The 27320-nt window shown below is 38.3% G+C and overlaps 1 protein-coding gene across 10 annotated transcripts in view; it reads left to right on the top strand.

Moving 5' to 3' along the window:
- Positions 1 to 27320, top strand: part of LOC101157835 (teneurin-3) — a 324490-nt gene that overhangs the window by 112153 nt on the left and 185017 nt on the right. The window contains exon 1 of one of the 10 annotated variants that reach the window (XM_023954880.1): positions 20416 to 20913. The exons of the other annotated variants lie outside the window; for them this stretch is intronic. The gene's annotated coding sequence lies outside the window, so the exon portion shown is untranslated. Of the gene's footprint in view, positions 1 to 20415; positions 20914 to 27320 lie in introns of those variants that run through there. 10 annotated transcript variants of the gene reach the window in all.

Here is a 27320-nt window from a genome sequence, read left to right as displayed (position 1 = left end):
TGCAAGCTTGTAAGTGCAGCAGGATGAAAAAGCCTTCTGTTTGTATATGTACATTTTTGTATATATTTATAAGCCAGAAAACCTATAATTAAATCTGCGAAAGCAAGCAGCCAACATTTGTGGCAATTAAAAAAAATCTTAATCAGCAAAGTAAAACTGATTTCATATTGAATTCTTTTGAAATCACATTTATCTTTCTGCACTTTAAACTAAATTACTATGAATTTCTTTTTTCCCCCCTAAAGATTTTCCTTTTTATTCTAAGTGGACTGTTTTTAGATTTAATTTTGAAAGAGGATAAATTAAAAGAAAAAGAAAGGGCATCCATGTTTTTGTGCTGCAACACAAGAGAACACTGAGGTTCAATCCGCCAAAACCGCGGAGAATTGTGTCATTTAGAGAATACACATCAGCAACTTTGCAACATCAATTGAGGCTGAGATAATAAAAGGCTCTGCAGAGGGAGTTTGGAAAAGGTGGTGTTTAATATTTGTGTGTGTTTTATCAGCATTATTTTCTTCTGGTTTAATGACTTTAAAGATTAAACAGAGATAATTCTGCTTCCAGATTTAATCAATTCAAAATATAAACCTTCGTTGCTCTTGTATCTTTTGCATTTCACACAAAAACATTTCAGATGACCCCCTCGCTGTGACAAAAATAAAACTTTTTAAACCTGAAGGGGAAAACAAGTAGGGACACATTCTTAATTAGAATATTAGTTTATTAGTACAGATTTAATTATGTCACTACACAAAGACGCAGTGTTTTTTTTTCTTCCTGCTAATGGAGACAAATCAACGCCCTAATTCTTCCAAGCACCTCTCTGTGTTTCTCACACATACATCTGAGCCTTCTCACAAGTGTTTGGAAAGCTAGTGATGGTGTGACTGACCTCAGCATATGGGTGATTTTACTGAGAAACTTCACACGCCCGTGCGCACACAGCTTCATTTTGTCATTATTTTCATCTCTCTTTCTCGCGTTTAAACTCACACACTCCCACCTCGCCTTGGCTGTCCTTCCGTGTGTCATACAGCTTCCTCTAAATGTGATTAGAACACAAACAAAAGCGGTTTAGTTGAATGCGAGTGTGTCGGCTGCGCATGAGTGGATGCAGGGAGGCCTGTTGAGTGGGAGGACCTGCATGTCTGCCTGCCTGCCTGCCTGCCTGCCTGCCTGTCTGCCTGTCTGCCTGCCTGTCTCTCTGTCTGCCTGCCTGCCTGTCTGCCTGCCTGTCTGTCTGTCTGTCTGCCTGCCTGCCTGCCTGCCTGCCTGCCTGCCTGTCTGCCTGTCTGTCAACCCAGCTTCCAGCTCGTTATGTTCCACAGAAAACACTCCAGTAACAACTCACACAGAGATCAGCATGTAAACAGGTGATTTTTTTAATCAATGCAGCTATTGGTTTTTTATAACTGCTTCTTTTATTAGCTTCTTGGTAAAAGTTATTACAATCATTGGAGTAATGAGTGGTTTTCAAATGTATGATTGATACCAGTACGTTTGTGAGGAAGGCTGTCCTGGTTGTCACCGCATGAAAGACGAGGTGCAACCTTGACAGGCTGTCATGCAGTCATACAAAACGAAGCAGCCATGTACGCTCACTCTTTCAGTGAATTTAGGCCCACCAGTTTATTATTTGACTGTGATTTTCCTTTTTCCTTTTTTGAGCTCTAGGGGAAAACTGAGTACACAAAAACCATCACAAATAGTGCCAGAAAAAAAATGCAAAATGAAAAAAATCAGGAGGTCTGTTTGTGCTCATTTGTTTTGACAATTCTGGTTTTGCATCATCGTATTTTATCGTACTATAGGATGCCCTTAAAACCCTTTTTTTTCCCCACAATGACAGTGCGCCTTAAACTGTGTACTGATGTCAAAGCAATTTTGATTGATTTGTTTTAGTAGAGAGGGAGTAGAGAGGGAATTCAGACATGACCAATGTCCCATTTTCACCATGACATAAGAAAGGGTTAAACAACTACAACACAAGTATTTAGAGGTCGGGATTGTGTGGATTTCACACAATGCATATACCTTCAGTTATACAAGTCTGCATTTTACCAGCTATAAAGCACATAACCAGACTGAGAGCTCTGAATGGAAAACCTTAATGTCTATTGTCTCTCATTTTAATTCAGTTCAGCATAGGAGCATAAGTTGGTATTTTCTGTTGTTTTTAATGTAATCACATCCCATTTGTATTGGCTCTCTTGTTTACTCGCCTGTTCGAATGATATCGTGAGCTCTTACCACTGTTTAAAAAAAAAAAACGCACAATTTCCAGCTTGTCCTTCCCTGTTGTCGCTCCAGGCAATATCACGCAAAGAATGGAAACATGCAGAACATTTATGTATTACACAGACAGACTTGGACTCAACAGAAATGGATACAACACATTACAATAATTATCTCTCTTCCGCTGGATATATTAGGTGCAAGAAATATAAATTATCAGTGGCTTTCAAGCCGGCTGTCACGCTGTATGCAAACATGAGCCTAAAGAGTTCGCGCTTCGCAATTTTTGGCAATTATTCACAGAAACGTACCTTGACCAACCGGACTTTCCTTACTGGAAAGAAGCAGTACAAGCCTTCCAGAAGTAACTTGGCGACAGCTCTGTGACAGCCTGTTGTTTTTCTTTAACACATTGGCAGCTGTTGATGGAAGAGTCGCTTACCAGCTCAGTCATAATGGGTCAAAAAAAATAAACCGGACTATTTGGACCGCTAACTGTTTGTAAAGAAAAGGGATTTGGAATGATAGCAGTAAGTTTCAACAGCAGTTAAGTTGGGATGATGTTGTATTTAATATCTTCTTAGATTAGTTTTTCATTCAAATGTCCTGCTTTTTCTGCATTTCAAGCAAAGAATTTGATCATTAGGTGGTTAAGTCAAAGTCCTGTTGTAATTGTCCGGCAGTGTTGCATTCATAATTATGATCTTAGATAATAATGGCATAAATGATGGGTTTTTTATGCCATTTGTGTAGGAGTTTATGCAGCATAAGTGTACTTTAGTATTAGGGACCAACAAGTCCATCTATTTTCTAGTCTAGCACCATTTTTTTCTTTCTTCTCTGTAAAGATTTGAGTGTGGTCGTGGTGGTAGGCGTATTCTAGCTTTGTTACTATAAATAGTGCTGCCCAGATGGTTTCCATTGTCATGACTGGGGGGGGATTCCATAAATTCACTTCCTCCCACTCCTGTCAAGCAACTTGAATGATTTAAATACACCAATTCCAAATGAGAAGTTTTTATTTAAAGACCTACTCATATGATTCCAATCAACTTTTGATCTATTGTAAAACATTCCCATTGGTCGTTTAAGTATGATTATGCCTTTATTGGGAAAAACAAAACCTGTCATTTTCTAGGACATAGTTTCTGAAATAGTTCATTTAAAATGTGCCTGTGAGATGTTGGCGGGACCAATGGCATGGAGCAACCGCGCCCCCCTTCTCCTGTAAAAATTCACAATTGTTAAATTGTGTGAATAAAGTCGGATATGTATTACTTTAGAAGTCATAGGCTAAATTTATAACTTTTTTCTTGTAATTGTACGCGTTTTAAAGTTGTAAATATACAACGTTAAAATACTTCCTGCGCCTTATGCTCACTTTGACTTTAATCTCGTAAACTGACAAGAAAAAACTCGTTAATAACTTCTATTTTTTGGTGGCCCTGAAACTTTGTCATATGGACAAAACCAAAACAATTAAAAAACAAGAAGCACAGAGATTGGAAACCAATGTATACCCCCTTTAGCAATTACAAAACAATATAGTATTAATAATATTTATATAACTATAGTATAATTTATATTGTTTAAATATAATGTTGAACAAGGGTGTAGTTATTTGCATTATTTTGGAGTACATTTATCCACATTATACTCATTTATTTAAGACCTCAGTGTTTCCTCTCCCAAGACTTACCAAAAAAGACAAAATAGAACTATATATGTATAAATGTGTATACACACACACACTAACAGATCACAACCCTAATCTTGGCTCAGAATGTCGTTTATGTTTCTAGCTTGCTGCATTTTTGCAGTTTCCCTTTGCTTTCCAAATAAAGGGCAGCAGAGTCTTCCACATCCTGAGTGTGCACTCGCACAGGTAAACACACACAAAACCAGCTGAGAAGGTGGCTGATCAAACCAAATATTTTACTTCCAATGAACTAGTTAAATAACCTCAGAACCAATCCTGTGTTTCCTCCAGAGAAGATCTTCCCCAGATCATCTTGATTACTTGGAGCAACGTAACCTGCACCACCACTATATGAGCATGTTTTTGCAAAAGTAGGAAAAGATAGAGTACTAGTACCACCAAAAGAAAAAAAGAAACAAGAATAAAGTCGTAAAATTCATGTTTTACGACAATAAAGTCCTAAAATTATGTGGAAAACAGTAAATAATTTACAAGAAAAAAGTTGTGAAATTTTTTTTAAAGTAAAAAGTTGATTCGTCGCATAAAGTCATAAAATTATGAGAGAGAAAAAACAAAATTTTGTGAAAAATCAACTCACAAAATTATAAGTAAATTAAAATGTTACAAATATAAAGTTTTAAAATTAAAAAAATTCAAAAAAATTAGATCATATGTTTGTAGAATTATGAGTAAAAAATTTATATTGTGAAAAATGTCAAGTCTTTACGACCTTTTTTCTAATAATTGTTCATTCTCATAGAATTTTGCATTTTTTTATCTTGATTTGTACAACTTTTTTCTTATAAATTTACTACTTTATTCTCATATATTCTCATATATTATTTACTATCATGGGAGCCATAAATCTCCATTGTGTGTTTTCTACAACATCTTCTGCTTTGCTATTATTTTTCGAGTTGTGATACAAAGCAGATGTTGTGGCGCTTGTCGTCATTTGTCATTTCTAATGCTGAAGTGTATGAATCCTCCTTACTTTTATTGTAAGCATCATTATTACCTGCTGGTATCCTGCTGTGTCTGTTTTCTCATCTTTAGGCTGTTGGCTTCTGCACACATTTTTAATCATTTTTTAGTGTCAATGGAAAAAGAAAAGTTGTTCATTCAAGTGATTGAAATATAAAATAATGCCAGGGTGTATACAATTATGGTCCGCAGTGAGGAACAGAATTATATTGAGTTCTCCATTGTTTTTTCCACTTTTAGTTTCTGCTGCTCTATTATAGTTAATGGAAATGAATTGTAAATGAGCTGAAATCAATGTATTTAATTTAGATGGATAATAACTGGATTTAGAAGCAGTCTAATTAATTTTGAGTTAATTTGGTCAGATTCTCCTAATGTATCTCTGCTCTGAAGACAGGTATAGATTTTGTTTTTTTTAAATGACCCTGTAATACCTTAATACTGGTAGGCCACACACCTAAGCCACATGCCTCAAGTAAGTTGGTGTTGTACAAAGTGTTGTGTCGGTATTACACAGAAAAACCTGCCTTAGTGACAGAAGGCCAGCCGTGTCTTGTAGTGTCAGCGCTTTGCTACACTGAGATGGTGTGAATTACAGAGGATTATTAAGATAGAGCTCTCACATCCTCAGTGTATTCCTCTGGGCAGTTACAAGATGAACAAATATTTTATGGCTCATAATTAATCTCAAAGTAATTACTCAATCATAGATATTGATCTTCAAGCCCTGTCATTACCAGATATGCTCATCCATTTTCCTTGAGGACAATAAAAATCTTTATTGTTCCATCTGTGAAGCCCATTTGAGGGTGTTGGTTAAAAAGCGATAAATGCCAGTAACTGAAAGAGTAAAGGGATTTTTGATTGATTAGAGAAAAGAAAAATCAAATCGTTTCTCTCAGCCGGAAAAGGAACCACAAAGTGTGACAAAAAGTGCATCATTAAAACCTTCTTGTATCTTTTTTAAAGACCCACTCCAATAAAAATCGTGTTTTTAACATGTTCTTGTGCCATTTGTTTGATGATGGAGGACAAATTGCATTTCTTTATTAAAATGAGGAGCAGACAAAAAAAATCTGTTCAAATTACCGTATTTGTGACATAAAAACACGTTGGGCGGGCCACAGGATCCCTAATCTGCTCCCTTCGGATGCATCCACTTTTAGAATAGATCCATGTCTGTCTTTGTTTTCCTCGTCTGGGGTGCGCTTTGGTTCAAAATTGTGCAGATGGATCGCTCCAATATTGCTTACCTTTTTTTGTTACACCGGTAATGTTATGTCAGGTTTTGAGGGGGGGTGAGGTGGCAGGAGAGCCTGTAAACTGATGCCGGTAATTGGGGGGTGGAAGTACTCTACGCCAACGGTCTCGCCCACAACTCAGAGACAAATTTCTAATGATCTACTGCCACTTTGCAGAAAATCTGTCATAAAAAAATGACAGACGTTTTCTGACTTTGGCTAAAAACGTCATAATTAATTTGAAATGAATTACAGGATCAGAAATTCTGTGTTAATTTACAATATGAAGATATTGATGTATGAAGTGGGACATTCCTTAAGTTCTTAGCCTTGCATGTTAGTTCTTGAAGCTGCAAAAACAGATGTACTCATGGAAACAGTGCATACATCTATCCATCCATCAAGGGTAAAGTCGGTATTAATCTGTGTGTGTGTGTAGGTTGATGCATAAATATGTAAACAAATTAGGGAGAATATGATAATATTGCTTTTTTTGTACAGTGGGTAATTTTTGTCCTTTGTTTCAGCTAATTATAGTAATATTTTTGTATATTTTTCTCTGTTTATTGTTGTTTTTGCTCTAAAAAAGGGAGTTTCGGTTAATAAGTTAATCAGACATTCCTGGTCATTTTCACAGTATGATATATCAACTAGCTTTAAAGGGTAGCTCTTTGCCATTCTAACTGATTTAGATCGAGGCTTTATTTAGTCCTGTGATTGGTGTCAAACATTCTTATATGTGCATCCCTGTTTCGATCCCCATCAGAGGGAAGAGTGGATTGAGGCTTTTAACTAATTACATCGTCTAAAAAAAGAAAGAAAAAAAAACGCTAGACAAGAGCCGAGGAGATCAAAGGCTTGAGTAGAAGGAAGGTGAGATGTTTTCGGATGAATAAGCCATCCACGTTGAATTACTCTGCCTCTCCCCAACATAAGTAACACCATCAACCTATTATCTTCCTCATACTTCACACCCAAGGTATTTTTAATCCACTTATACTTGTTCGTCCTTCTTTTACATTGTATCTTAATAAGAGTCTTGCCCTTTTGTGTGCGTGTGAAATGGATATAAGGTTTACCACATTAGCCAAACGTACCATTTTAATATTGGTGAAAAAAGGATATATCAGGGAACCTACAGTGCTTTTGAACATTCTCCACAAATGGATTTACTGCGACTCCGATTTGCAAACACACATATTTATTGCTGGAGATGGCGTGGTAGGTATAGCCCCAATATTGGAAACAAATTAAGTAACAGGCATTTTTAAAGCAAGAGCATAGCCCACCATTTTCTCTGGACCTCTGCAAAAGCTGACTAATGATGACATATTTACCTGGGGTTGCAAGTATTTTATAAATTTATCATCACTGCGTTTTAAAATTGCACAACAGTAACATCACAAAATACTGCTAGGTTTGCTGTATATGGTGGGCTAACATATTGCCAAGCTTTCTGTTCAATGGCTTTCAATGCAGCTGCGCTATATGCAGTATCCACATGCTTTTCTTTATATATATACACCATAGGTCCAATACAAACTGCTGTGGGGCCAGAGTAATTCAGTCATATGTTTTATTAATTCTGGTTTCTCTTTATTTAATTTATTTATTTATTTATTTTCCACTGGTGTTTGTCTTTGTGTATTTTATTGTGTGGGCCTAATTTAATGTATCTTATTGTACTTTATTGCATTTGATTTTGTTTTTATGTACAGCACCTTGAGCTGTCTTTGTTGTCATGAAAGGTGCTATACATATAAAATTAATTTGAATTTGAATTTGAATTTAATAATGATAGTATTTTTTATTACTAAATAACTGAATTAATACAAGCTTAATTCTTGTGGTTTGAGTTGGTGGTTAACCCAGAGAAAGCTGCTCCAACTAATGCAGATATATATTTAAATAAAAAAATAAGGACTGCTTTTATTTTTCAATGTAAAAATGTACATCAATCCTGTGCATTCTTCAGACTTGCTCAGCTTTATTTTTCTTCGTTTAGCTACATTGAGGTGACATTGCACCTTTTAATAACCGTGACTGTACATTTACGATCAATATGTCCTCTCATGCACAAGTTTTTTAACTTTTTCTAAAATAGGAAACACAGATTTTGTTTTATGAGTGTCAAATAAAATATTTTTCCTGATTGAAAAACTGGGATTGCGAGCAAAATGATCAGTTTAGGTCACTTTTATCGAATATAATCTTTCTGGGAAATTCCAAACAAAAGATCTAAAGATCTTCACCTTCCATATTTTAAAACAGAAACTTTTACTTTTTAGGACTTTCTTACAGTTTTCAGAAAAGGGATGGGCAACCTTTTTCGACTTGTGGGCCACAAAAACCCCACTTTATATGTATTGAAAGAAAACATTTAAGAGTTTTTACTCCAAAATGTGTGGCTTTTGTTCCTATTTTAGAGCCATTTGCACCAATAAGTTGATGTTCCTCGGGGAACACACAGACGTGGTGTTTGAATGATTGGAGAAATGATTGTCTGATTTAGAAAACACTCATGAACGTCAGAAAAACAACAAAACTTCAAACACCACATGAATGCAGAATACCTCCCTGCACCCAAACAAAGGTCAGTTTATTTGTAGAGCACCATCTATGGGGAGCCACCAGAAATAAAAAAAATTAAAGCATTATTAAGGATTATCAGTGTTATAAATTCCAGTTTGGCGGGCCAGATTAAATAGTTTAATGGGCCGCATATGACCCCCGGGTCGTCGTCCAACCCCCCCTGTTCTAGACTGTCCACATCTGTCAGCCATCATGCTCCTCTCTTGGGTTTAACATCAAAACAAACTGATTTAAATTAGATCAAAATTTGACAGAAACTGTTTTTTCTGGAGTTTTTCTTTATCTCTGGTGTGTGTGTGTGTGGGGGGGGGGGGGGGGGCATTCTTTGGTTGGGTGACCTTTAGTAATCCCTTTTGTTACGCTGCTATAGAATAGACAGCTCTGGGGCTCCTCATAACACACTGAAACCCTCTTTTCAATAACAGTACCTCCATCTTTCTCCTTTCTTCTAGAATGGATGTACTTTATGGTATGTCTGAATTGTCATTTTACCACCTAGCTAATTAGTTTTGGTGCTGGCAAAACTTTCCTCACTGGTGAAAGAGATTTCGCCAACACTCGTTTTCGCCGCCTCATTTATCCTTGTGAGAGCAGCTTTATTTCATTTGAATGAAATCTGTTTGCCTAATTGGATACCGTTTTTTTGAATCATGATTATTCTTATTATTATTTCAAATCAAATCAACCTTTATTTATATTGCACTTTTACAGCACATGTCACTCAAAGTGATTTCCATAAAATACAATCAAATTTAAAATCAAAATGACACAACAAACAATGCTGACCCCCCCCTCCCCCCCTCCTACACAAACACACACACACCATGATAACAAGAATGATAAAATGATGGAATGTAGAAACCTGGCTTTGTACTGAAGTGGGGAAACGATATTTTGGGGACATGTTTATAGTTCCATACAACTACTGTTAGATAACAAAGTAAGTTGAGTTTTAACTAATTAACTTTTCATAAAGTGACTCCAAGTGGGTTTTGGTTACAAAAGGAAATTGGAAATCATAACACAACATGTGAGCATAGAGCTTTGAGCTGAATATGTGGCAGATTGTGTGTTTTCTGTGATAACCTCCCATTTTTTAATATAAAAATTCTCATTCCAATGTAATGTACATCCGTTTAGAGGAATGTGTACTTCAGTGGCTTTTTTTAAAAATCTTTAGTACCTCAAAATTAGTTTGAGGTAGATGAACAGCGCCCTCTTGATATTGTGTTTTGTTAAGCAAGCTCCTTTGGTCTCTCAGGGAGTATGAAGTCACACCCCTCCTTTGTGTGTTTATGCATCTGTGTGTGTGTATGTGTGTGTGGGGGGATTTCTACAGGAGGGCAAACTCCTGCTTAGAAAAGGCAAACCATCATACTGTACCCAGCTGGATTCAATCATGCTGTAGACTTATAGTCCAGCATGAGCCCAACATTTTTTTCTCTGCATTTCTGTCTCGCAACGCAAACGCACACGTACGCACAAACACTCAGGCATGCACACCTTGCTGTCTTTCTGAAGTTATACAAGTTTTCCACTGCTACAAATTATTTCCTGGACCCATACCCAGAACCAATGCAAACCAACCCTTACCCTGACATAGATTAGCTTTTCTCCGTGAGAAATGACCGAACTGTTCCCCTGTTGTGAGAATGACTGATCCAGTTTGCTCAGGACTTCAAATGTCCGCAAAATGTTTGTCAAATCGAGGTTTTGGTCCTTTTGGAAATCCTTCCAACCAGTCAGCAGCTATTCTTAAGAGAACATTATGCTGAATTCAATCCAATGTGGCCAGCCTAATTGAAACTTTAACCATTACCAGTTCCTTAACCTCTCTTCACACCTTATCACCGGCTCTAACAGGATCCTTGAAATTACATTTTGCTTCATTAGGACACGTCTTTGTTTTTCCGTCCAGCTCCCAAAAAGATTAGTGTCTGCAGGAGAAATGGTCTTAATGAGCTAACAAAAACCTGAACACAGCTTGTCCGTGACTTTGAGCAGTCTAATTGTAATGTCTATTTGTTGATACTCCCAACACACAAAACACATATTCCTTGAACTTCTGCTAATCTTTTTGCAAATGCCATGGAAAGAATAAATGGCGGATTACTGTGATTGTTTTAAATGACCTGGAATTGGTTCTGAGATTTATTTATTTTTTTGTCTTCATCTTGTGGCTACTTTTACATTTAGCTAGAAATGTTTTCCAGAAGCATTTTTGTGAGCACTTCTCTATTTTTCTCATTTATTCTGAACCCCCTTTTATCCCAATTCTTCACCACTGGGAATCAATGCTCAAAACAAATTTGCATTTCAACAGACACATCATGAGATGTATCTGTTATGTATATCAATAAAGCATACTGAATCATTTAAATGCTAAAGTTAGTTTGCCTTAATGCTCATCCGCATGGTTGCTGTAATGTTTTAACATTTAAGTCATTTGGAATATTGGAAATGATTAATTAACCTAAATTTAAACAATGAATTGATAAAAATCATGTGAAAATAGTGGCATACAACTAGATATATTTGTTTTTCATCTGCTACGGACCCGAGACTAAACTGTATATTTTGCAGAATAAAGTTCATGGTTTTTGGCAGTTCTGGTTTTCCTTTTTTTGCTTTTATGCAGAACTGTAGGCATTATTTGTTTTGTGAATGTATCACTAAGAAACATTAAATGTCTAATGATTATATAGAATACAATTCTAATAGGGTTTCAGTAATTATTTGAATCTTTGTCCATCTCCCCCGATGTTCCTAGAAACATATGTACCGGTACACAGAACAGGGCTGTGGGTATTGGAGGAAATAGACAAAGATGCTAAGGGGATTGGGAAATTAGATTTGGCCAAAGAAAATTTCACAAGGGAAGGCTGATATTAATTAATTTTGCATCGTCATACAATATTCGGTAATAGCTATGCTGTATAATTGAAGTGGGAATCTTCTGGCACCTAAAGACTCCATTTGATTACAATTTGGAAAGCAAATATTATCACTGCACCTATTTTTTTAATTGGAGGAAAAGTGTGATTTTTTTTTTCTGCCGTTCCTACTAATCAGAGATTTTAGTTGATTGGTTTTCAACAGCAAGAGTTTTTGCATCAAAAAAAGGAAATAACATATTTACAAGACATCACAGCATAGCAGGACACAAAGAAAAAAAAGACAAAATTTGCCTACAGCAGCTTTCTAATGCTAAATAGATATTTTGGTAACATAGAATCTTCCAGAGAAATAACTTCATACACATTTCTGAATCAAAAAAACAGACAAAAAGGTGGCAATGTTTAAATTCTAAAGTTACAGCCAAACTAATTGATTATATCATTGGTCTTTAGTGAATTCTTATTATTTATAAGCATACATTTTTTAATTATTTGAGAGAAATGACAGCTCATAGCTACATTTTCAAACATCTCATGACCATGAGCCCAACAGTTGCTCAGTCAAAACGGATCTCAACAGATCCAGCAGAATGGGCTGCTTTTATTTTGAAAACCCAGGATAATGAAGTTCTGGTAGTCTTCCCCTTAGGTAACCTCCATCTGGTTAACCTAACTGGTGATAGGATTTTTTATTTTGTCTTTGTAGTTCTTGTTTATCGACTTAAATTTCTGACACTTTATTGTTTAAATACAAAAAAAAAACTTTATTTCGTCCAAACAGCAACTTCTTTTTTTTTCCAGAATATCTTTATTAATTTTTATAATACAGTCATAACACTTCTCCATGAAACATCTATATGTATTTTGAAACTTATTTTCTTTTTTAAACTTATTTTGAAAAGTTCCAGCAATAATACAATAGTTTCCAGAGCACAGTGACATCACCCTAATATATTTATTTAACTCGGGTACACTTATGTTGTCATTTTGGCTTTGAGTCATTTGGCCATCGCAGTTCAGGACTTTCTAAATCTGCAAAGGTAATCATTTCCATTGGATTTTTCTCATGCTGGCATTATTGTGTATTTGCCTATGTGTGTTAGGGCGGGTTGTGTCGAAACCACAGGTGGGTAAAACAGAAGGTCGCCGTCATTTATCCCAAATGGTTTAGTCCACACCCACATGATCTTAGTAATCACTGTTATTTAGAGTGGGCAGCACAGCCTGCACACACCTACATACATGAACGCACATACACGCACACACATACAAGTATAGAGTTGATGTATGATGTAGGCTGCTCATTGCTGCTCCCGTGCTAAGCTTTGGGAATGGTCAACATTATTATTTTGTGGTCTGGCATACAGACTGGAATGTTTGAGCCCATGATGGATCTCACACATGTAAACACACACACATAGACGGCTTTAATAGGGAGTCACGCTAAGTTATCGCACAATCACCTCAAACCCCCACACGCTCAACGAGCAGCTAAGAAAGAGGAAAAGTTCCACTTTTCTTTTCCTCCTCTTTGCTGCGAGGATGAAATTCCCTCCACAGTGCCAGTTGACTCGTTAAGGCTTTTCTCTTTCTCTCCCCTCTGTTTCACTTGCTGTCTTTCTCTTTCTGGGGTTGTGACCTTACCCAGTAGGGTTCCCATACAATGAAATGAAAGCGCTTTGGAACCCGCAGACACACAAATACACACTTGGGGTCTTTCAGTGGTAGGAGCATTTAATAGCACCCGTACACCTGCTACTCTCACTATCAGTCACACACACACCATACACGCACACGCAGGTTATATTGTTGTATGAAACTCCCCTTTAGTTCACACTGAAGCTCAAACCAGGACCCAGGAGTCGGTCTGCCAGGTTGGGATCTGTGTTTGGTCTTCATAAAGACTGCTAGTCCTCAAACAGACTCATAAAAGCGACACATAAACACATAGACGAACGCTGAAGGTCTATACAGGCTATTGTGTGCGTGCCAGTGGGGGGCACCGTTTGATACACTGCCTCACTGTTGGAAGGATGGAAATGCAAATAAAGAAACAAAAATGCAAACTCCCCAGTTAATCCAAACCTCCCTCCTTTCTTCTTCTACTTGCACAGGAGATCTAATCTCCATTGAAAAATACCTTAAAGAGCCACTCCAACAAAAATGGTGTTTTTAACCAGTTCTTGTGGCCTTTTTCTTATGATGGAGGACATATATTAAGAAAATGACGCTTAAAATTGCATTTCTGAGTATTTCTGTCTTCAAATCATTGTTAATCAGGAGAAGATGAAAAAAATGCAGTTGAAAAAGATTGTATGTGTGATGTTGAAATACGCTGGGGGGGGGGGGGGGGGGGGGGGGGGGACAAGCTCCCTGCTCTGCTCTAGACAGCTAGAACCTGGATCAGACTTGTACGGCTGAATGGTTCCGATGTTGCTCAGCAGTTTTTTTGCACCTGTACTGTTAGGCTGGGGTTGTGATGGGGATGAAGGTTAGCAAGAGAGCATGTAAGCAGATGGATGATGGGAAGTAGGGACGGGCCTACCGCGCACCAAAGGTCCCGCCCATAATTCAAAGAATAATTTCTAATGAACCCCTGCAGAAACTATGTCCTAGAAAACAACACAGGTGTATGGATTTTGGCTTTTGTTTAAAGGATGTCTGGGAATTATAGATTTAAAGACAATCAGAGTGGGTCTTTAACAGAAGAACATTTAATAGACAGACAAAATTCACAGCATAATTCAGTTCTTTTTCGTTTTTTCCCCCCTAATTTACCAACATCAAGGTAAAGGACATAACTGTTTGTGACAAACTTTTTACTTCTTGTGTACAGTATAGTTTGATGCTCAGAACATTAATGAGTTCATCTATTTTTGTTGGTAAAAATAGTAAAATTAGCAAGTTTGGTTGTATTTTGCAGTTAATAGATAGAAAACTACACACGGATCGCCACTCTAGCTGCCTGCAGCACCACAAGGTAACCTCCACAGCACTGAGCGTCATGCAAAAAGCTACATTCAATAGAAAACAACCTCTGAGGAAAACGCTGTTCACTGTTGAAGTAAAAACGGCAACATTTTCCAAACTACAATCTTTGTTTGAAGTCTTAAAATGGTCTATAAAGATTATAAAACTGTGTATGTGCTCATATCTTCATAAAGATATAAGCAACATTTCGATGTTTTTACATTAAATCAACAACAAAGAGCAGCTGTGCTTTCTTTTACATGCAGATCGGCTCTATAAAAGAACAAGAATAACACAGAGTTGATTTCACTCCACCAGCCATCAATTTAATGCAAGACAAGAAATGCCAGCTGTTTGAAACACAAAGTGAATCAAGGCTCCTTAGATGTTTCATTGCACAATCAAACCTTAAGGTTAGATTTCCATCTTGGGGAAAAAAACATTAAAAAGGAAATATTTTATGTGTATTTTAATGTTAAAAGTGTCAGTTTAAATGGGAATTATGATGGCTTTAGTAGATGTTTCTTTCACTAGAAGCTGGAAATGTGTAAATATTAATGGTTTATAGATAGATAGATAGATAGATAGATAGATAGATAGATAGATAGATAGATAGATAGATAGATAGATAGATAGATAGATAGATAGATAGATAGATAGATAGATAGATAGATAGATAGATAGATAGATAGATAGATAGATAGATAGATAGATAGATAGATAGATAGATAGATAGATAGATAGATAGATAGATAGATAACTTTAATAATCCCACAATGCGGAAATTTCATTTATCTGTGGCAGCAAAAACGACATTCAGAAATAATCTATATAATATACCATCAAAAAGGACATCAAAATGACATTAATATTAAATTATGAAAATTATTATTAAAATGATTAATACAATTATTATGAAAATTATTATCAAAAATGAGATTTGTATTAAATAAATAAATACATATTAAATAAATAAATACAGTTGCAAAAGTGTAAAAAACATGTGGTCAATTGCAAAACATGTGATCAACTGTAAAAAAAAAAACTTTTTTTTTTCTAGTCAGAGAAGTGGAAAAAAAACAACATAAAATAAAATGCGATTAATTCAACAGTGATGTTTTGGCGATTCCATTTAGAAAATAGAAAATGCTCATTGATTAGGTTGAAATATCCAAAGAAAACTGCTTAGAATAAAAGAAACACTTTTATTTGCTCAACGTAAGAAAAGCGTAATAATAACTTTAAGTTGATTCGTGTAAAGCCCATGTATTTGAATTAAATCCCATATTTTCTGCATTACACCTAATGCATCTAACAAAAGTTGAATTCTTATATATTTTGCATGTTATACCTAAATAAACCAATCAAGATACTTGATTTTGCTGCCATAAAATGCACTTGGATGACTGAAAATGAACAATGAAAATGATGCTAAACATAAAGCACAGTGTTCTTTCAAAATAAACGACCAAATGCAAACATTGTAAGTCCAGCTCTCTAAATCCTCTTCAGTGGGTCTAAAGTTTGTGGTGCATAAACTGTTCCTTCTCAAGTTAAGTAAAGTTATGTTTAACATTTTCTAAATTTTGTTTAGTTGCTTATCTTTGGTTAACATAACATTGAGCTTAGATTATAAACGTTCTACGTATAATATTTGTTTTTATTTACACAGAAACATGTTAGGTTCTTTCCCCCTCTTTGTTTTCATAAACCAGTGGTAGTATATAGATTATTTTTTAATTTTTACAAAGCCATACCAATATATGCTGTCTCCCGGAATAATCTGATGCCCCTTTGGCAGCTTTTGCAGGCCTTTAGTCCAGCTATAAGAAGGACTTGAATGGGTCTCCAGAAAGATGCAGTGAAGCATTGATTCATCGATTCATTGATTTCTTTTTAAGGATTGTTTAAATCCCCAGCAGGAGGCTGGAGCCTGTCCCCGTGGTCAAAGTGCAGGTCATGATGCAAAATTCTGATCTTTAAAGTTTTTGGGTTTTTATTTTCCAAATTTTCCTTTGAATCTGTATTAGAGTCAGGTGTCAACAAACTGGGACTTTAAGTGTGCTGTATGATGACATGTATGATGACATGCTAAAAAAAAAAACGTATCACATAAGTGAAAGTGCTATTTTTCATTAAATCGATTTCAATTTTTTGTGTGCTTTGGAAGTAAAGAAGCATAGAAAGGTTCAAAAGGGCGATATAGAAAATAATTACCTGAAAATCTTGGTTTTCCTTCCTTCCATTTCCACAGACTTGTGATGAGTGCTGCACAAGTGACAAATTATACATATATATGCATACATATGCATTGAAAAATCAGATATGTATCTGACTTACAACCACATTTCCAAAACATATTCATTCATTTTCTACCGTTTTATCCCTTTCGGGGTCACGGGGTTGCTGGAGCCTATCCCGGCCACATGTGAGCGAGTCTGTCGCAGGGCCCCAAAACATAGTATAAAACAATTAAATTCTTATCACTAAACTATTTTAGGCTGCACGGTGGCGCAGTGGTTAGCACTCTTGCCTCACAGCAAGAAGGCCCCCGGTCCCCCAGCCGGGGACTTGAACCAGAACTTTCTGTGTGGAGTTTGCATGTTCTCCCCGTGGATGTGTGGGTTCTCTCCGGGGACCCTGGCTTCCTCCCACTGTCCAAAAACATGCTACATAGGTTAATTGGTCAACCTAAATTGTCCCTGGGTGTGAATGTGAGTGTGTGTGGACACTCTACCCTGCGACAGACTGGCGACCTGTCCAGGGTGTCCCCTGGCCTTCGCCCACAAGTGGCCGGGAGAGGCTCCGGCAGCCCCATGACCTCGAAAGGGAAAACGGATTAGAAGATGAATGATTGAATAAACTGTCCTAAAAAGTCACATATATACAGTACAAACACAGTCACATATAGTAGCACATATTTTAATATAATTCAATACATAACAAATTTTAATATAATTGACTCATGAACTAAAGAAATTACGGTAGTAGAGGAAAAAAATTCAAGCAGTAAAAATGAATGACATCCCACATTTGAAATAGTCCTTTCATTGCCAGCGACCTCTTTGCCACAATCAATAACTCATTAGCCTCTGTGAAAATGATGCTTATTATATTAGCTTTCGTTTGCAGATCGTGATAATGATGTAAAGATTCATACAGTATTAAGACCATGTGTGCGAGTACATTTATGATTTAGATTTAACCTAGTTATTTGTTCTAAACTTTATTTTTTCATCTGATTGTTGTCTTTTAAAGCCGTTAAATGTACCCTCATGTGCTTTTGTACCAGAGTTTGGGTAAAGAATGATTTTACAAAAAACAAAAAGTTTTATATTTTGTGTTAATGCTTGATTACTCATTTGATACCAACAAGGTATTTCACTTTTGTCACACTACACTGATAAGTGTGGACATAACAGGAATAAAGGGGGAAATTAAATTAAATGAGCAACACAGAAAACACCTACAGGGTTGCCAGACTCTGCTCTGAAAAGTCTTTTTTTTTCCTTTTTTTCTGCAAAGTCTGGCTACCACACAGTAGAAATACAGACTGTGGCATAAGATCTAATCAGGTCAACCCTTGCCTCTTACAGTATGCACCTATAGAACATTATCCTTTTTTTTTTCAAGAGTTCAAAAGAAAGATTAGACAGTTTTCAGTGAACAGAACAGAGCATGACCCCCTATTTACCAGCAAAACACAAACCAGGTCAGAAGCACATTTCTTTTCTAAAAGAAAATTGTCTGGGATGGAAATCATCAAATGTGGTAGACAATCAGTGATTGCATAGATTTATCTGTTCTTTGAGGTTTGGGACTAAAAGCAAAAGCTTCTTTCTCTCTGAGGATAACATTTTCAACTTATAGTAATAGTATGTAGTTATCGATGTTAAAACTCCAAGAAATGTTCTATTTTTCCTTAGACCGGTTTTAAAATCAAATCTGACCTTTTTCTGTTCAGTTTTATAAAATGGCAAAAAATTAAAAATGATTCAGCCCTCTTTTTTTCTTTTTTATTAAATCTCTCCTGCTCCATTGTTTTTTTTTCTTCTTCATTTTTTTGTTTTGTTAAGGTTTGGGTTTCTTCATGCTGATCATTAGTCCAGCTCATGAAAAAGGACCAAACTAAAACCCTATTTGTGCATGAAATGTTACCGTCGTCACCTCACATGCATAGAATGTGTAATAAATATATTGGTGCACAGATGAGGTTCCTCTCATGGTGCTGCTTTTCCTCGTCTTTGCTCCGACTGTAATGACTAAAGGCGGCGCTGTGTCGTGGTTTCACCGTGTGACGTCTTATGCTGACAAACACACACCGATTATTCTGTGACAACTTCTCTTCTGAATCCGTGAGCACTTTGAGTTTGATTTCATGTTCTGTCTATATGAATTTTATAAAAGCAAAATAAAGAGGAAAAGAAGCTGCAAAAATTCCTCAAAGGGTTTGGAAAAGCTGTAGGCAGGACTGAACACATCCTAACAGGAGAGTAGCTTTGAGTGCAAAAAAATTATTCTTTTTTGTTTGTTTGTTAACGGTCATACTAATCTTTTATTTACTGACTATTTCTTCAGATTTGATTTTAAAAGGGAATACTAAAAATGTGTCTAAAGAGAAAACAGATGTCCCTCGTGTCCTGTCTTGAACCCCGGAGTGACCTGTCTGTTCTAAACCTCATGTATACCTTCCTGTGGATTTACATGGATGTAGCTGTGGAATTACCCATCATTCATTGTGCCTTTGAGCGATGTTCTGTCACTCCTGCCTGTGCAGAGCTGAAAGGACTAACAGTATGCTGCCTAGAACTGCAGACACACATTTTGTTTTATTCATGTGAGGATCATTTAAATGAATCTAAATTAGGGCTTTTCCATATTCACTTCTTTGTAAAATCATATTTTGTGTATTAAAACATCTGGGGTTTTTTCTGACATTGTTTAGGGTTTAAAATAATTTGATTTAATTACAATAACATAAGGTTTGAGATGTGCAGAAAAGTAGCACTATTTCTCCACAAGAAACAATTCGTGGTAATTAGTAGTTTGACTGTAGGTATACATCTATGTATAGTTTTACTTCTGCTTTGATTGCTTGAAATAGACCTTTTCCAGACTCAAATGTTTATTGTTTTCAGAGGTTTTCAAATAAGCAAAGACACATTCTTAAATACATCAAAGTTTGGATTTAGTTAATGGATCTGTGTCAAAATGAGAATATGAAAGACAGTAAAGTGAAAGCAGAGTTCTGTTGAATGTCCACATTCTTTTATGGAGCATTTTCCATTAACCTTCTCTTAAATTGTATTTAAAAAAAAAAAATTGGAGCTCATGGCTGCAGGTTTGCGCGTCCTTGAAGACGCGGCTCCGCCTGTTTGCCATGTGTGCTTCTGCATGTTTCATGTTATTCTTGTTGCGGATCTCCTTTTCTCTTCCAGCCCAGTCTGTGCCTCCTCTTTCCCACTAAGTACCTTTGGTTTATACAGCTGCCCTGGACCACAGCCGCGCGCCCGCGCGCACACATGAGCGCCGGAGCTCCTTCACCAAATCACACAGAAAGAATGCAGGAAAAGGAGGAGTGGTTCCGGAGCGGGGCCCTCCTCCACCTCTCCTCTCTGCGCGCAGCGGCTACACCTTCAGCCTCCAAATGCACCACGCACCCCCACCCCACCCACGCCCTCTCAACCGGCTGGCCAATCCCGTGTCCCCGTGCGCTCCCTCTCCACGCCGTGGGCACGCCCCCTCCCGGCTCACCCAGCGAGAGAGCCCTGATGTATGGAAGTGAAGGAGAGAAAAAAGAGAGACGGCGCTCTCACGCACAGCAGAGGTGGCAGGAGCACACGCACAGACGGGCGCGCACACACGCGGCTCCAACGGAGGGACAGAAAACAGATTCCTGCTTCATATTGGAAGGAACAACAGGAAAGACAAAAAAGGGAAAAAACACTAAAAGGGTTTTTTTTTGGTCTCCTTTAATTTCCATCCCTCATCCCTCCCATGGAGCGGAATACATGAGAGAAAGAAGTCAGAGAGAAGACTGAGGCAGCCCTCCGACAGCCGACACGAGAAGTCAGAGCAGATCCGTGGAAGCCGGGCTTTGTGTCTTTTCCAACACAAGAAGGACGAGAAGAGGCGCAGGAGGACAGACGCGGCTGTGTCTCGCTGGTTCCCCCCCTTTTCTCTGCGCGACGCGGCGACTCCGAGTGTTCATGCGTGACTGAAAGGAGCCTATGTGTTTTTGGAAGCATTAACCCTTTAAGCCGGGCGAAACTGGAGTACTCACTCAGACAAGGTAGACGGCTGAATGCAGTTGTTTTTTTCTTTTCTTCTACCAGCTCCACAATGTGGCAGAAATGCGTGTGTGCGCGCGCGAGTGCGTGCGTGCGTGCGCTGTGGATCAGTGTGTGTCTTGGGAAATTGCATGGTCTGTAGTCAACTGCCTGTCATTGTCTGAATCCACTGACTGAATGTAAACCCATTGACTGAACAACACCGCCAGCGCGCGCGCGTGTTGGAACATTGGCGCACTGGGCCTTCTTAGATCCAGAGATCCCAAAAGTGGCCAAAGATGCTTAAAGACAAGTGTTTGTCTTCTTACACCTAGTTTAAGTTCATATATTATCCTCACTGTGTTTTTTTTCTGCGTTCCTCATCATTTCCCGATTTTTTTCCTCTGATAATGCCACCTAAGCTTTTTCTAAAGTTGTTTTCTTATTATATAAAAAAATCTTTAATTTAGTTTGTCTAAAATACATCCTGCTTTGAGGTATTTAAATGACAGAAAAACAAAAAACAAAACCGGATTTTCTTTTTGCACAGTCCACACTGGGTGGTGCAGTCATACCAGGAGGCTTCATGTTGAGCTGGATCCAATTTCTTCTTTATTTGAATTATAACAAACATGACGGGGATGTTTTCATTTTTAAATGATATCCTTTATTATGCAAACAGTCCATTTTGAAACCATTAGAAGAAAACATTTGGACAAACTGCTGTCAGTCATCGGTTCTCAGGAATAAGGGATCAAAGAGAAGTCATTCCCATGGTGCCTCAGTGTGAAAGCTGTTCATTTTCTTAACCCGTCACAACCTTGGCCTTGTTTGAAAAAGGCCTTCTAATCTTTCCTAAACCAGACCAGGACAATAAAATAAAGACACAGCTTGGTAAATCTTCAGTCATTAGTGATTTTCCCGTCACATTATTTAAAACAAAACACTTCTGGTGTTGCATAAAAGTTAGTTAGACAAACACACGACGCTTAAGGTCATGATGAGTTTAGAGGAGGGGGAAATAAGTTGGTATCGTGTTCCTGAACCAGGGGGCCGTTGTCCCTCTGCTGTAGTTTTGATGACGTGATCAAGGAAAGAGGACTCGTGCCCGCTAAGAGATCTCCTGAGGGTGGACTATGGCATTTAGACGGCTTTGATCCTCTGCTTGGAGATGGACAGCTGGATTGAATTTACACTAGCAAGTTTCACGCTAGCCTTTAAAGGTCAAATCTGTCCTGCAGACAAAATAGACTCTGGATGACGATAACACATCCGAGGGAACAACCGGTGTTTCATTTATCGCTACATTTTTTTTCCGGATTTGCATAAAAGCTGGAGATGTTTGAATCTGATCCCACGTGTGGACGGTTACTGAGCGGGACGATATCAGAGTTGATATGCATTATGGTCATTATTTTACAATAAGCCCTGCAGTGAAGGGTGGGGAAATCCTCGGCATCGGTTTTCAACCACACACTTCATGCTTTGCACGCGTCTGGCAGAAGCAGCAGCCGTGAAAGCTCTTCAGCTGGAGTCCACCTCACGTCTTCAGACCGGCGCTCTCTCCTCCAGCTATCTCTGAAGACACACTCTCGGCTGCTCGTACTCCAGGTTCTGCTCATGCACAGAGCCGACAGCCTGCTCCTGGAAGCTTACGAGGGAAGTTTGAGTCGTAAGCTAACAAGCGATGATGTCTGAGAAATGGTTTCTCTGGAAAGAAGCGCACGTGCACATTTTTAAAGCATAGCTACCATGAAATGCATGGAGAGGCCTTCACAAATGAAGCTGAGAGGCACGCAGAACTCTTCCTAAAGTGGACTATCAAGCTTTTCATCTGTGTTGTTTGGATGAGAATTTAGAAGAAGGATGAAAAGGTGTGTGTACACAGGGAAGCGCTGGTTGATCTGATTTAGCTTTAGCCCGATTTAACGCCTCTGCTTTCAGCATAAAGTGTTTTGAAAGGCGTGCTGATGTGTGCGTCTGCGCGCGCGAGGTGAGGCGAGGGTCGGACGGCTGCCCAGCTCCGGGTGCAAAAAGAGAAGATGGGCCTTTGCGTTTAGCCTAATCACTTCCAGACTCACGCATTTGCATTCCTCTGCTTTCTCACTCACTCTCTCCGTCTTTGTAGGAGCGTGTGTGTGTGGGGCTGTCTCCGTGTCTTTTTTTTTTTTTTTTCTCCTCTTTGCAGCCATCTCCCGGTTACACCACCCCCTCCTCCCCACTCTCACCCTGCAAAGTTACCTTTTCTATTTAAAACATAAATTTTGAGACACTCCTGCAGGCGTGCGTGTGAGTTACATGGCAGAAACGGAAGTGTGTGATGGATTAAAGGAATTAAACTGTCACTGAGAGAGGAAACACGGCTAAAAACGAGCGGGGACGCAGATCGTAAAGAAAGGAGGGCAGAGACAGTCGTACAAAGACGAACACGTGCTAGTGATTAAGATTCCTGTGGGATGATTGGAATGATAAAACGTCAGAAGAGCAATATACACAATTATTTACTCTTTTCATGTGGAATTTATAGATAGTTTTGTGTAAACTGACGTGAAGCACCTTTTGATGTGCTTCTTTATAAAAGTAAAAGTCACTTTTTTTGGTCCTTTGAGAGATTATTTTCACCATAGAATAAATAAGAGCAAATTAAATGTATCTCAAAATATTACAATTAGCTACTCAAAAACAGCCACAAAGTTCTCTATAAAACTTTAAATAACATGTATGCACAGGTACGGGGACTTTTTTTTAAAGAAAATAAAGATAAAATTGCGGTTCAAAAGGAATTTTTATTGGACAAATAAAGGAAATATCAGAAGATGTTAGTTCACAAATGTGTCAAATTTCCATTTCCACCCAGTGGCGGAGCTAGAACATTTGATATGGGGGGGCCGTGCGGGGGGCAGAAGACATTGAAAAATTACAAATAAAAGGATCAAAATACGTTTGAATTATTATTTATATTAAAACAGCAGTTCTTTTAGCTGGCGGGCCACTGTTGTTGCTTCAAAAACTTGAATTGTTGATTTTTTTATTTTTTTTTTATCTTTGTCAATAATAAAACTAATTTACTCTAAAATGGGGGTGGATTCCCCTGTGCCTCTGCCCCTGGTCCCACCTATTTGACAAATTTCAAATTTGTTATTTAACAAATTTTAAATTTGTTATTTTTTAAAGTTAAATAATAAGTTAAATAATTATTCTAACCAGTTTTCTAAACTTTATTCCTAATAGCAGGTGCTGTGTTTGACACCACTGCAGTCTGTTTACGTTTAAAATTTAAGGCGGGGGGAAAAAAAGTTTTTCCTTTTGAGTGTCACACGGATTTGACCCATTGAAGATTATTTTTATAGTTTCGCGTCTCATATTCCCCCTCATGTGCTTTTGGGGCACACATTTGAGCTTTTCTTCTGCCTCCCTGGAATGTGTTGGTGGATTAGAAGGACTATGAGCTCCAGACCAACCACTGTGCAAGACAATGCAGTCAGTCAAGCAGCACAGACAGCTGCTGCATTCCACCGGTGGTTACATTAATGGAGAGGGGGTAAAACAAACAAACAACACACCCAAAAACAAGTAAAAAACGAGCGGCGTGACTCTTCTGCAGCGCAGTTATGAGGCGCTCTACTGTGTTATTATGCCCCCCCCCCCCCCCCGCTTCCTGCATCACGCAGCCTCAATAATCGGTATAAAAAATTGTACAAGCTCATAATTTAAACTGATTTTAAGGCACAGCTATCACTTAAAATATATCAAGTACCCCACAAGCTGTCCCAGAAAATACAGTTAAGACTTCTCATCCAAATATTTGCAGGACGATCATCCCTCACTGGGACGCTGGGAGGTGAGGTTTCCGCGTTGTTTCCATAAGAACCTATGATCCCCTAAAACTGAGCGCAGCGGCTGATCCTTCCTACTCTGCACTAAAGCCAAATGAGCTCGACAAAGAACTGCTGAGACACTCGGCTCTCCTCTCTGCTCGGCGTGTCACTGTTGGGCTTCTGTTGGAGGGTCGCAGTAAAGTAACTCAAGTGGAGATTTCCCTTTTAGTTTCCCTTTGAGTTTGTTATCATTCTTACATTTTTTGTTTTAGGTTTTGCATTCCAGTAAAAATTGGAACTTTTCTTCATGATGGGCCCGGATTTAGCCAGCACCACTGTGGCGTGTGGGTAGAACACCTGGGGGGCAAGTCTGTGTGTGCTCAGAGTTTGGGGTGTCATATCCCTCCAAGGTCCTAAAATTCTTAGAAAACCATGCGATCACAGTATCAGTTCATCAATCCACATATCTTTCTTCTCCTTTTAACTGTTTAGTCATAAACTTAGTATTGCATTTGACGGGCTTCGCCTTTTTTATTTGTGTAATTTATATTTCTTTAGTTAATTGTGGATTTCTGCAGGCCATCACGTTTGCCCCTCCCTGCCCCGTGCCTGTATCCAGCCTTGCTTCATGCTGCAGTTTTGTGTTGATCCAAGAGTTTTGAGGTGTCCTGAATGTTTGCTTGTGTTTCCCTCTGGATGTAACGTTGTGTCACATTGTCTCAGATGAGGATTTATTTTTTTTCCCACCCCCCTCTTTGTAGGCTTTATCAGATTATAATGGATGTATTTGCAGATTAAGGGGACAGTGTGTGTAAAGAACTGACCAGTGAGGCAGACAATGTGGCCAACCAACCATTATATGACCTGCTGGATCCCAGCAAGGCTGCCATTGGATAAATACACACACACACACATTCATTTCGTGGCTGGGATATGTACACGTTCACATGAGCAGCCATGCATGTGCAGCCAGAACACACACATTGTTCTGGGCAGTTTTGTGTTTCTGGTCAAACTCTGAGGAACAAGTTGGTTGTGTTATTTACTGTGTGTGTGTGTGTGTGTAGACATTGTACACCGTGGTTCATCTTGTTTTTTAAGGAACTTGACTCTTTTCATTTTCTCATTCCTGCACTTTTTGTGCACCCTCACACGTGCACGCTCATGCACGTCTCATTCTATGTCTTACTGTTGCTCTCCCTCCACAAATAGAGCATGATCTCCTAGCAACAAGGCCGTTGAGAGAGAGAGTTGTGTGAGATAGATTGAGTGTCTGCAATATAGGGGTCTGTAACTGTACGTGCATGTGCTTTGGAAGAAAAAAAGTGTGCTTTAAGGTTTCAAAGCCAGAAGAGATGATAAAAGTCATCAGTGCAAGGACGTCCCTTTGAGACAGAAGTTAAGAAGTAAATGCAAGACAGCAGCTTGTCCTTGCAGAAACAGTTTTGTGTATATGTGTGTGATTGTGTGTCTGTGGTAATTTTTCTGATGGACTGCATTACTCTAGATGGGACTATAAATTAGAAAATTGTTTCCTTTATTTCAGAAGGTTCAGCGAAATGTGCAGTTTGGAGCTATTTGAGATCTGCGTGCACGAGCAGGCAGCGGCCAGCGTTACGGCCAGACAGAGGCCGGCACAGAAACTGCAAAGGAAGGCTGCCGTAGATCCTCTTGTCCATCTCTGATGGTAAATTGATTATAACAGAATCAAAACAAAAACAGAAAAAGAAGAAGAAAGCATCTCTGCAGCAGCAGAACTTGTTTTATCTCGACCTTGTTTTCATTTTCACCGAAAATCAAAATTGCAAAAGTGAAAAAAAGAAATCAATCTGTGCGTTACGTGATGTCTCTCACACGGGTCTGATGGAGCAAATTCCACTTTGTATGCATTTGTACTTTTCTGTGTCCCATTGACAGCTCTCTGTGGGAGAGTGCAGCTCCATCCCTTCTCATTAATTCAAAGGGGAAAAAAGGTTTTAACCCTTTAGACTCGGATGCGCTGCAAGCTTCGGCAGTTTGACTCAACAGACATGCGGTTGAAAAAGAGCAGCTTTTTAACCTTCAACTGCTTTGGTTTTGTTGACAAAACAGGCCCATTATTCATCCATGAGGGGCTTCTGCATTATAGTCAATGTTAAAATCAATAAGTCAATTCCCTTTTTAAGTAGTATTCATTCATTCATTCATCTTCTTAACCGTTTTATTCCCTTTCGGGGTCACGGGGTTGCCGGAGCCTATCCCGGCCACTTGGGCGTAGGCAAGGGATGCCCTGGACTGGTCGCCAGTCTGTCGCAGGGTTTTTAAGTAGTATTTTTTGCGTAAAGTACTCAAAGCTATAATTTCATTGAAAAAATTCCTTTTTTTTTGTTTAACACTTGCTTTTTTCAATCAGTAAATATGACAAGCTCCATAGGATTTTTTTATTGATTATTTTTCACACTTTTGTAGATTGTTGGCCCTATTGTTGATTGCATCACCTTTCCTGAGCGTGCTGCGGGTCTTTAAGGCTTTACAGCTCAGCGACCCACTGCGGAAAAGTCAGCTGTTTTTGCATGACTCGGTGCATTTGAAGGATTAGAAAAGCTCAACTTTTTTCTAAATTAAGCTATTCC

Source organism: Oryzias latipes, chromosome 1 (assembly GCF_002234675.1).
Source record: "Oryzias latipes chromosome 1, ASM223467v1".
NCBI lineage: Eukaryota > Metazoa > Chordata > Actinopteri > Beloniformes > Adrianichthyidae > Oryzias > Oryzias latipes.
Note: the sequence above shows the minus strand (reverse complement) of the source record. Positions and strands in the feature narration are given on the sequence as shown.